The sequence below is a fragment of the Amphiura filiformis genome, unplaced genomic scaffold (genome assembly GCF_039555335.1).
Source record: "Amphiura filiformis unplaced genomic scaffold, Afil_fr2py scaffold_23, whole genome shotgun sequence".
NCBI lineage: Eukaryota > Metazoa > Echinodermata > Ophiuroidea > Amphilepidida > Amphiuridae > Amphiura > Amphiura filiformis.
Window position 1 is genome coordinate 2,559,095 of NW_027305487.1, and position 10,448 is coordinate 2,569,542.

The following is a 10,448-nucleotide window of genomic DNA, read 5'->3' on the forward strand; positions in this document are numbered from 1 at the left end:
AATTGAATACATAATTATTACTTCATGTAGGTTACTGTCCTATCCGAAAATAATCTCACTTAAATAAATGTAACCGATTATATAGTACATGTAAAACATCGTGCCGTCTGTAATTTGACCTGAACTGTTTAAAACCAGAATAGCTATCTGTTCCTTTGATTTATTATTTATGCCAAAAGAAATAGAATTACTACTAAACTTTAATTAACCATTGCATCGTATTTTATTTCCTAACGCGCTTTTTTGAAATATTCATGATCCATATGATGCTCTTTCTGCTGCTTGATGACCGATATCAATATTTACATGCCAGGAATAATATCCTCTATAATAATTTCTTTTTAGGAAAAAAGAGGAACACGATTTGTGGAAGGAATTGTTTAGAGCAAATTGTTTGAACCCAAAAGGCTGACTTCCCGGCAGCAAAAGTAAACATTGATCGGTCGCTGAAAATATATATTTTCATTTTGTATAAATATACAATTATTGACGTTAGATCAAACGATTTCCGATTGTTTTTTCACAGGCAGTGGACGTCTGGCTCGCCGTGTGTCTTATATTTGTGTTTTTATCTCTAATGGAGTACGCTTTGGCCAATTATCTTATCGTATTACAAGAAAGAAAAATGGTAAGTAAAATGCTAAATAAACCGGGAAACTTATATGAAGATGTAAACTTGTCCATAATTTAGGAGCTCTAGGGACAGTTAGTATGCATGTAGTATCATATTACAGAACACATAAGATCCGTCAATATTATTACGAAGGTGAATATTCGACGTTACATTGACCCAAGCACTTACGAACACGCAGCTCAGTTGAAGGCCTATTCAGTGATCCCAGCGAAAGTGTGAAATAATTACAATGGTTTGTAAATTGCCTAAAAGTGAAGAATAAGTTATTCAAATTGTCATTGGGTATTTTTTAAATGAAACCATTTTCCAAAACAAAACAAAACAAAACGAAGAAAACAGCAGTATTGACAAAGTTGAAGCCCTATTCAAATACATGTAGCTTATTTCTCTATTTATTTGAAATAATGTAAATATATTATTGTGTCTTTAATACACAGGTTTCGGTTTAACCACAGACATAGACTTTAAGGTACTAATTTCGAGGAGCATAACAAACACCAAATTGGTGTCGTATGACCTTTGACATGCATGCATTCTTTTGTCGAGAGTTGACATGGTCATTCAATTCGTGCCGAGTGTCCTTGGCAGACTTGACTATGCTTCAGTGGTCATGAAAGGATTCAATAGATAACCTCTGCCCCAGTAAATCCCCAGCTATTGTCTGAAATTGCTCCTTGAAGATATATCATAACAACTCAGTCCTCAAATGATAGTCATATAACACCAAAAGATAAATGACTGACTATCATTGAGGACTGAGTTCCGCAGTCTAGTTTAACCACTGAAACAGGTGCAATGATTATATTACCTGATATACCATATAATTATGTATATTCATACGTAGCGGTAAACGTAAATAGGAAGCAATTTAGACTTCTACGCTACTCAATTTTAGTACACTCACCGGAGCGCTTTCACCGGATCAACCGGCGTCTTCAGCGGATGTTATTGCTCTGAAGATTTGTTGTTGCTAGTGATGCTGTTGGACACATCCGATGACGTCATAGATGTAGATGACGTCAAGCTTGAAGATGTGGTGGCGCCCCCTTGGTTCCGGGGGGTTAGGAGGTTGTCCCAAACAGGGTCGATGTCTGATATACCATGATTAACATGTGATGTAACAATGTTTACATCACAGTGCATTCATCTGCAGTCATACATGTTTCTCTTTTTTCGGAGAGATTGGGTTAGTTTGAGCCACTTTTTACATTTTGCATCATTCAGTACAGAGAACATCGAGGGTTAAGAACCAGAAAGTCTTAGGCTTGGGTGCTCAATCTCGCCGATTAACTCTTCGGCGTGCCCGGAACCTAAGCCGTAGATCCATGCCGATGCACATGCTGAGAAATAAAGTACTGTTGCGGTATGTACTAACAAAATGTGTGTCTGCTCGATGAAAAGCCATGTTCAGTCACCCATTCATCGGCTTGATCGGCCCAACTCCTGCATTTCTCGCAACCGGCTTATAACACTTGAAAACAATACCCTTACAAATTAGTGTCCTTGAGTGCGTTGATTCTTTGCCAGATTATATATCGACTGATCCGTAAATTGCTCACGGTGAGTAAACTCAAGTGTACTACAATAAACATTAATATAAAGGTTTATAGTAATGAATGACTAATTACTTGCAATTCTGAAAATTGACAGTTTACATAGAAGCCTATGCGAAAAGCCATGTAAATGTACTCGTTATTAATGAGTTGAAAGTACATAAAATACATTATTATTTAGTTGCTACAATTACTGACATCAAAATGGTACTACATAATCATAGCTTTTGAAAGGGGAGACAGGCTTTTGAAAGGGGAGACAGGCTTCTAGAATTCACCGAAAGCAAGAACTTAAAAATCATGAATACCTTCTGCAAGAAAAAAGAATCTCGTAAGTGGACATGGCGAAGCCCAAATTGATTGTATCGAAATGAAATTGACTTCATCTTGACAAGCGAACCAACAAAATGTGAAAGATGTCTCAGTTCTAAACCGCTTCAACACAGGCTAGTAAGAGCAAGGATCTCCATCAACAAAGGGGTATAACTTTGGTAGGGTATCAAAACACCGGCTCAATAATAAAAACACCTCCATTTCCCGAGCACTGTTAGATCGTTTAATGTTGCTCATACCATGCGAACCTAGCAGTGTCCAACATTGACTGGTGGGGAGAGGGGACGTTTGGGAGTTTAGAGAGGATTTATGCTTGACACCAAATATATAGTTGCAATTCAGCACGTTATAAATAACAGAAATCAGGCCATAACATGATTTTTCCATAGGTGTCCCAACACATTTTGACGAGAATTGTAGCTTGATTGCTTCTTAATATCACACTAATGTCACCCTCCTTAGCTACGTAATGACGCTAGTGGTCCATTGCCTGAGTGTTGTGTGAATGTTGAATACCTCAGTGCAAACACCATGGACTATGAGTGATTCAGATGTAATTCCACAGTCTCTGCTGTCACCTCATCCAACATTTCATGTTTCTATGGTGAACTCATCAACCATGCGACAGACTTCAATCATCTTGGCTCCAAAGTGGCACCTGCTGCAAGTCACACGTAACATCCCGGTTGCTATGCGATCATCCGAAATTGTATAAAAGGGAACAACGTGCCCACAAATCCAACCGCTCGAGTTGGTTGTGGCAATAATAACAAGTTGGTTCTAAGTAGTATTTTTGCTTTTTTGTAAATTAATGGACTATGGTCCATATAATTACAAGATTGAAAAATCGTGACTTACTAGATTAGACCAAATATGTCTGGGCACAGTCCTTTATCTTTATTGTGTTTGTACACTCACAAAGTGACATTTGCATGAAAAACTCACACTCCATAATCAGAGGTGAATTATTGAGCTACGATTTTAAGTAGCATTTTTGCTTTAAGAGAAATAAATTGATTACGGTCCACATTATTACAAGAATGAAAAAGTGACTTATTAGAACAGCCTTTTAACTTAAATAACCTTTGAATACTCCCTAATCTGAAGTAAATTATTGAGCTACGATTGTTGAATTGGTGTTATTGAACTTCGCCTTTGGAATTGAATACATAATTATTACTTCATGTAGGTTACTGTCCTATCCGAAAATAATCTCACTTAAATAAATGTAACCGATATAGTACATGTAAAACATCGTGCCGTCTGTAATTTGACCTGAACTGTTTAAAACCAGAATAGCTATCTGTTCCTTTGATTTATTATTTATGCCAAAAGAAATAGAATTACTACTAAACTTTAATTAACCATTGCATCGTATTTTATTTCCTAACGCGCTTTTTGAAATATTCATGATCCATATGATGCTCTTTCTGCTGCTTGATGACCGATATCAATATTTACATGCCAGGAATAATATCCTCTATAATAATTTCTTTTTAGGAAAAAAGAGGAACACGATTTGTGGAAGGAATTGTTTAGAGCAAATTGTTTGAACCCAAAAAGCTGAATTCCCGGCAGCAAAAGTAAACATTGATCGGTCGCTGAAAATATATATTTTCATTTTGTATAAATATACAATTATTGACGTTAGATCAAACGATTTCCGATTGTTTTTTTCACAGGCAGTGGACGTCTGGCTCGCCGTGTGTCTTATATTTGTGTTTTTATCTCTAATGGAGTACGCTTTGGCCAATTATCTTATCGTATTACAAGAAAGAAAAATGGTAAGTAAAATGCTAAATAAACCGGGAAACTTATATGAAGATGTAAACTTGTCCATAATTTAGGAGCTCTAGGGACAGTTAGTATGCATGTAGTATCATATTACAGAACACATAAGATCCGTCAATATTATTACGAAGGTGAATATTCGACGTTACATTGACCCAAGCACTTACGAACACGCAGCTCAGTTGAAGGCCTATTCAGTGATCCCAGCGAAAGTGTGAAATAATTACAATGGTTTGTAAATTGCCTAAAAAGTGAAGAATAAGTTATTCAAATTGTCATTGGGTATTTTTTAATGAAACCATTTTCCAAAACAAAACAAAACAAAACGAAGAAAAAACAGCAGTATTGACAAAGTTGAAGCCCTATTCAAATACATGTAGCTTATTTCTCTATTTATTTGAAATAATGTAAATATATTATTGTGTCTTTAATACACAGGTTTCGGTTTAACCACAGACATAGACTTTAAGGTACTAATTTCGAGGAGCATAACAAACACCAAATTGGTGTCGTATGACCTTTGACATGCATGCATTCTTTTGTCGAGAGTTGACATGGTCATTCAATTTCGTGCCGAGTGTCCTTGGCAGACTTGACTATGCTTCAGTGGTCATGAAAGGATTCAATAGATAACCTCTGCCCCAGTAAATCCCCAGCTATTGTCTGAAATTGCTCCTTGGAAGATATATCATAACAACTCAGTCCTCAAATGATAGTCATATAACACCAAAAGATAAATGACTGACTATCATTGAGGACTGAGTTCCGCAGTCTAGTTTAACCACTGAAACAGGTGCAATGATTATATTACCTGATATACCATATAATTATGTATATTCATACGTAGCGGTAAACGTAAATAGGAAGCAATTTAGACTTCTACGCTACTCAATTTTAGTACACTCACCGGAGCGCTTTCACCGGATCAACCGGCGTCTTCAGCGGATGTTATTGCTCTGAAGATTTGTTGTTGCTAGTGATGCTGTTGGAACACATCCGATGACGTCATAGATGTAGATGACGTCAAGCTTGAAGATGTGGTGGCGCCCCCTTGGTTCCGGGGGGTTAGGAGGTTGTCCCAAACAGGGTCGATGTCTGATATACCATGATTAACATGTGATGTAACAATGTTTACATCACAGTGCATTCATCTGCAGTCATACATGTTTCTCTTTTTTCGGAGAGATTGGGTTAGTTTGAGCCACTTTTTACATTTTGCATCATTCAGTACAGAGAACATCGAGGGTTAAGAACCAGAAAGTCTTAGGCTTGGGTGCTCAATCTCGCCGATTAACTCTTCGGCGTGCCCGGAACCTAAGCCGTAGATCCATGCCGATGCACATGCTGAGAAATAAAGTACTGTTGCGGTATGTACTAACAAAATGTGTGTCTGCTCGATGAAAAGCCATGTTCAGTCACCCATTCATCGGCTTGATCGGCCCAACTCCTGCATTTCTCGCAACCGGCTTATAACACTTGAAAACAATACCCTTACAAATTAGTGTCCTTGAGTGCGTTGATTCTTTGCCAGATTATATATCGACTGATCCGTAAATTGCTCACGGTGAGTAAACTCAAGTGTACTACAATAAACATTAATATAAAGGTTTATAGTAATGAATGACAAACCGCAGAACAAGAAGATGGCAAGATGTTGCGAACTCGATGCCCATAACTGCTCGCGATTTCGCAACCAGGGATGTGGCTACGCTATATTAATTCGTCGGCGTACTGCGGCTTGAAACTGCAAGCCGCAGGAGAGCCATCGAAATGCGCCGAGACGACGCAGAGTTAATCGGCGAGATTGAACAATTAATTAACAATGGTTTTCATTGCGAGTTAAGCCTTTCTGGTTCTCAACCCTCGAAATGTAGAATCCCTACAACAGTTCACTTGGAAGGGACACCATATCAGCTTGGTAATTTTCTTAAGGTTAACCGACAGGAAACGGTTAAAATAATTACAATGTGACCCACCTTACCTATGGCGCGGGTAAATTGAGTCAGTGGAGCGGGTAATTTGCGCCAGCATTGCAATCAATTACTCTTAAGTATGAAGGGTAACTCGTACTTCTGACATTTCTACCATTTAATGTTTCTTGGAGGAAAGAGAGGAAAGAGGGAAAGAAGACAACTTAAAATGAATTAAAGAATGTGAAATAGGGAAGAAAAGAAAACGGTTGCCCACTTGGCATTTGTCAGTTTTTACCTCTCAACATGTAAGGCATCAACTTTAAACAAGAAAATGTTTAAATACTTAATTTCACACCAAAGGGGTAAGAAAAAGCCTTTTACTGGACTATGGTGAGAGCATTTGAATGATTTACTGTTGAGTGTACCAAATTTGCGTATTTTCTGAGTACGTTACTAGTCTAGTATCTCGCATTTTGTGACGCCCAAATCGGCGTAAAAGTTACTAGTCTAGTAAGTACTATTATTATTTACTTGGCAACTTACTCTACATTTTCTGCGGAGTAAGATGGTGAGTATCTCGGATACCAATGAAGTAGTTTCTCGCCAGTTACGCTTCAGAGTAAGTCCCAAAAGTATAGTTGCGGAATAGATATAAAAAAAAGTAGGATACTTAAGAGAATTTTTCTTTTGTCAAACCAATTTGAAGAAAACTTACTAGTTTTTCTTGTGAACCACTGACTTTATCAAAGCTTGGTATTGTTGTGATGATTCAACTTTTTTTAGGAGATAACTCAACTTACCTGGTAAAACTTAATTACCACGTTCACCCCACAGTTCACTGTTACAGTAGCGGTGACAGAAATGAGATCGTCGGCATGGCATACAGTACCATTTACTAAGTTTTAATTTCTTAAAACATTTTAAAAGTGTACCCTTATTAACTTAATACTAATTCAGATCTTTCACTTTGAAATTTAGGTAAAGGCGTTAACAGCCCAGGGTGGTACAATGCCAGCTGAGGTAGGTAAGCCGGTATAAACGATAGATATCTAAGATTTATTGACTGGATACAAGACAGACAAAAAGGTGTGTGTGTGGTGTTGGGTGGTGATTTCTCTAATGCGGCCCGATTGGATAGTAAAAAATTAAATGAGTATGTGTCCGGTTGTATGGCGTTTTTTCAGACGCGTGTGTGTGCGTCCCCGGTTGCGGGCGTTTACATAAACATTTATTTTCGAGTGTGCAGGGGTGTTGAGGTGCCTTTTTACTCTGTGTAATTATCTGTCAACCTTTATTTGCGTCAACCGATGGAGTGAAACAAATGCAAGGTACTGTATTACCAGCAAAACAACGAATTTCGGTTAAGAATATGTGTGGTGAGTACAGGCATGATTTTGACTACATGGGTGGGTGAATGCTTTTGAACGCGGAACTTCCCAGCAAACATAAAACGTTTTTAAGACGTTTTTAACAGGTTATAAATTGAACTTTTGGTTTTGGTACAATTGTTTTAATAACATTAAATGTCGGGTTATATAAAGTTCAAGAAAACGTTTTAAAACGTTTTGTATGAAAGCACACTACAAAATATTTTTAAAATGTTTCCAAAATCTTATTGTAAAATATTTGTTTGCAAACATTTCATGCCAAATATTTTGTCAACACTTAAACAACATTATGTTAGAATATTTACAGTAAGTTATCCCAAAACTTGTTATACCTTTTGATATGCTTAATATAACCCGACATTTAAACGTTTTCTGGCAACCTTTTCTAACCTTTAGCGAATGATGACGAAAATGTTTTGCTGGGTTGTTTGCGATATTATATTTTATATCTGTACATTTAGGTAGATAACTAACACACTTGACCGGATCGGCCCTTCTTTTAACCTCTTTTTATAGGCTGAAATACTTCCGCCTGGAACTACGCTTCGTTCATTAGCAAGTACAAAGTACGCAAGGAATGTTCGGGCTAGTATCAAATCACGTAACCGCAACGCAGGACCCTCGACAACCTACAATCAAAACTCTACCCGTCGTCACCATGAAACATTCATAGCGCGACATCTTTCGCATCTTACAGCTGATAAACTGGATAGATTTGCCAGAGTCATTTTTGCAGTTGCATTTATTATATTCAATACAATTTATTGGTCATGGTATCTTACATGACAAATCGTGCCCTTTAAACTATGTATGTTATAAGGTTGAAAACTTTCAAATGTGTGTTTCTTGTTGATGTCTCAATGTATCTTTGTACTCCTAACAAGGATGAAAACTACTGTTCAGGACTTGCCTGTCTCATGCTGATTATTATCCATCCATGAACAAATGTGCCACTTTATTTAAATGTACTGGAGTTTACATTAATATGATAAACCTTCACTATACGGAATGTTCTTTTAAAAATTCAAAAAGTTTAGAATTGTACATTTTATGACCATATTTGGAATTAGCATGATGAATGCATTAATATAAGTACAAACAACCCAAGTATTGGTTCAGTGGTTCTCAAGATAGAAATTTTGAGAAAATATCTCAAAACTTGGAAGTTTTATGTAGAAGAATATTACCAGCACGAAAAGCATTAAGATTTTCTTGATTCAATAGATATCTAGAAAAAGAAGCTTTATTTTCAAAAATTGAGTTGATTAGGACATTGAATTTGCTAGTTAAGTTAATAGTAGTGCCCAATATACTACAATGTCGTTATATACGGTCCGCAACTTATAAGTTCCCCCTAATACTTTTTTAGAATAAGACAAAAAATATTTTACAAAATGTAAAAATGTAAAAAGATATGTATAGCCCTATTTGCGTCATTGCGTTCAGTCACAATGGTTAATTGTGTAAAAAGAGACCGTTTTAAAAGTGGCACCTGAGTCCATAGCAGTCCGGTTTTCTCAGACACAGGAATATACCTATATACTGTATTGTATTGATTTAATACGGGCCAAAAGTTTGAAATTAACAATTAGTAAATGGTACTGCGTGTCATGCAGGCGATCTCATTTCTTTCTTTTTTTTACATAATGAACCATTGTGACTGAACGCAATGACGTGTGACGCTATAATTTGGTCCATATGTGTAAAACAAAATACCGCTACCCAAACCTTTTTACACCTTTGCATTTCGGTAAATATTTTTCGATTTATTTTAAAAAGTATTTAGGGGGAACTTATAAGTTGTGGACCCTATATTAGTCTGTAGACAGATAGAAAATGCACATTAGAATGTGTCCGAAAGGATAGTCCAACAATTACCCCAATCAATTTGATGCTACGTATCGTTAACCCGAGGAAGAGAATGCATTGGTCTTCGTAAGAAGAATTTTAGCAAGTAAATATCGATTTTAGCCAAAAAAGTTTTACAATAATGATCAATTGGACAATATCAATACAGGCAAAAGATTCTTGTCATGTTTTCACAATTAGCATATAGTAAATTAATCGATTTCAAAAATAATAAGAATCGACCAGCCATCGCTGGTCGATCGCAAGATCGAACTAATTTGCTTCTATTGTCTCAGCTGCCTACGAGTAACCTTTTTTTTTTTTAGAAAAAGTGCATAATTTCACGGAAGATTTGTTTACATTGATTTTAACTGTGTAATTCATTGTGTGGGAAAAAACACTTACTAAACACTCCTGCCCGTATGCACGAAACAAGTTAGACCAAGCCTAACTTTAGAATGGAGATTAGTTCTATGGAAAAGGAACACTTTGGTATTCACATATCTTATTCTATATTACTTTAGATCCTGTTAAGGGCAAATACATGTAGCTTAATATTAGAGAGCAGCAGTTTAATTGTTGGCATTTACTAGGAGTAAAGGAGGAAAAGAAAAGAGTCTAATCTCCATATTTAGACCAGGTGTAGAATTCAGTCATAAAAGCATAGAATGTCAATCAAACGATGTCGTCATGGAAAGCCAAAAGTAGTACCGCCCTAGTTTATTGAACACAACAGTAGTTTCAATAGGAGCCGATATCGATATGAAATTACCAAATCGATTTCTTTACGTCATTAGCATTAAGTTCCATTGAAAAAGTTTGTGAGAGACATCGCTAGTGCTAGGTGAAAGACAGGAGAAAGTTAACGAAAGTTTGGTTTATTTCAAAATCATTTATTGGACTGTTTTTATCATTGCATGTATTAAGTCTTTGCTCCCGGCTGCCGATCTTGCTAGGCTCGTGGGTAGAACCTACCCATCACTACCAT

At 36.6% G+C, this 10,448-nt stretch overlaps 1 long non-coding RNA gene across 1 annotated transcript; it reads left to right on the top strand.

Annotated features, from left to right (window-relative positions):
* The first annotated feature begins 4,206 nt into the window (after window positions 1-4,206).
* LOC140143583 (uncharacterized) lies at window positions 4,207-8,602 on the top strand. The gene is made up of 3 exons (XR_011857777.1): window positions 4,207-4,304; window positions 7,203-7,244; window positions 8,129-8,602. It is a non-coding gene; the product is annotated as an uncharacterized lncRNA (long non-coding RNA).
* Window positions 8,603-10,448: the final 1,846 nt, after the last annotated feature.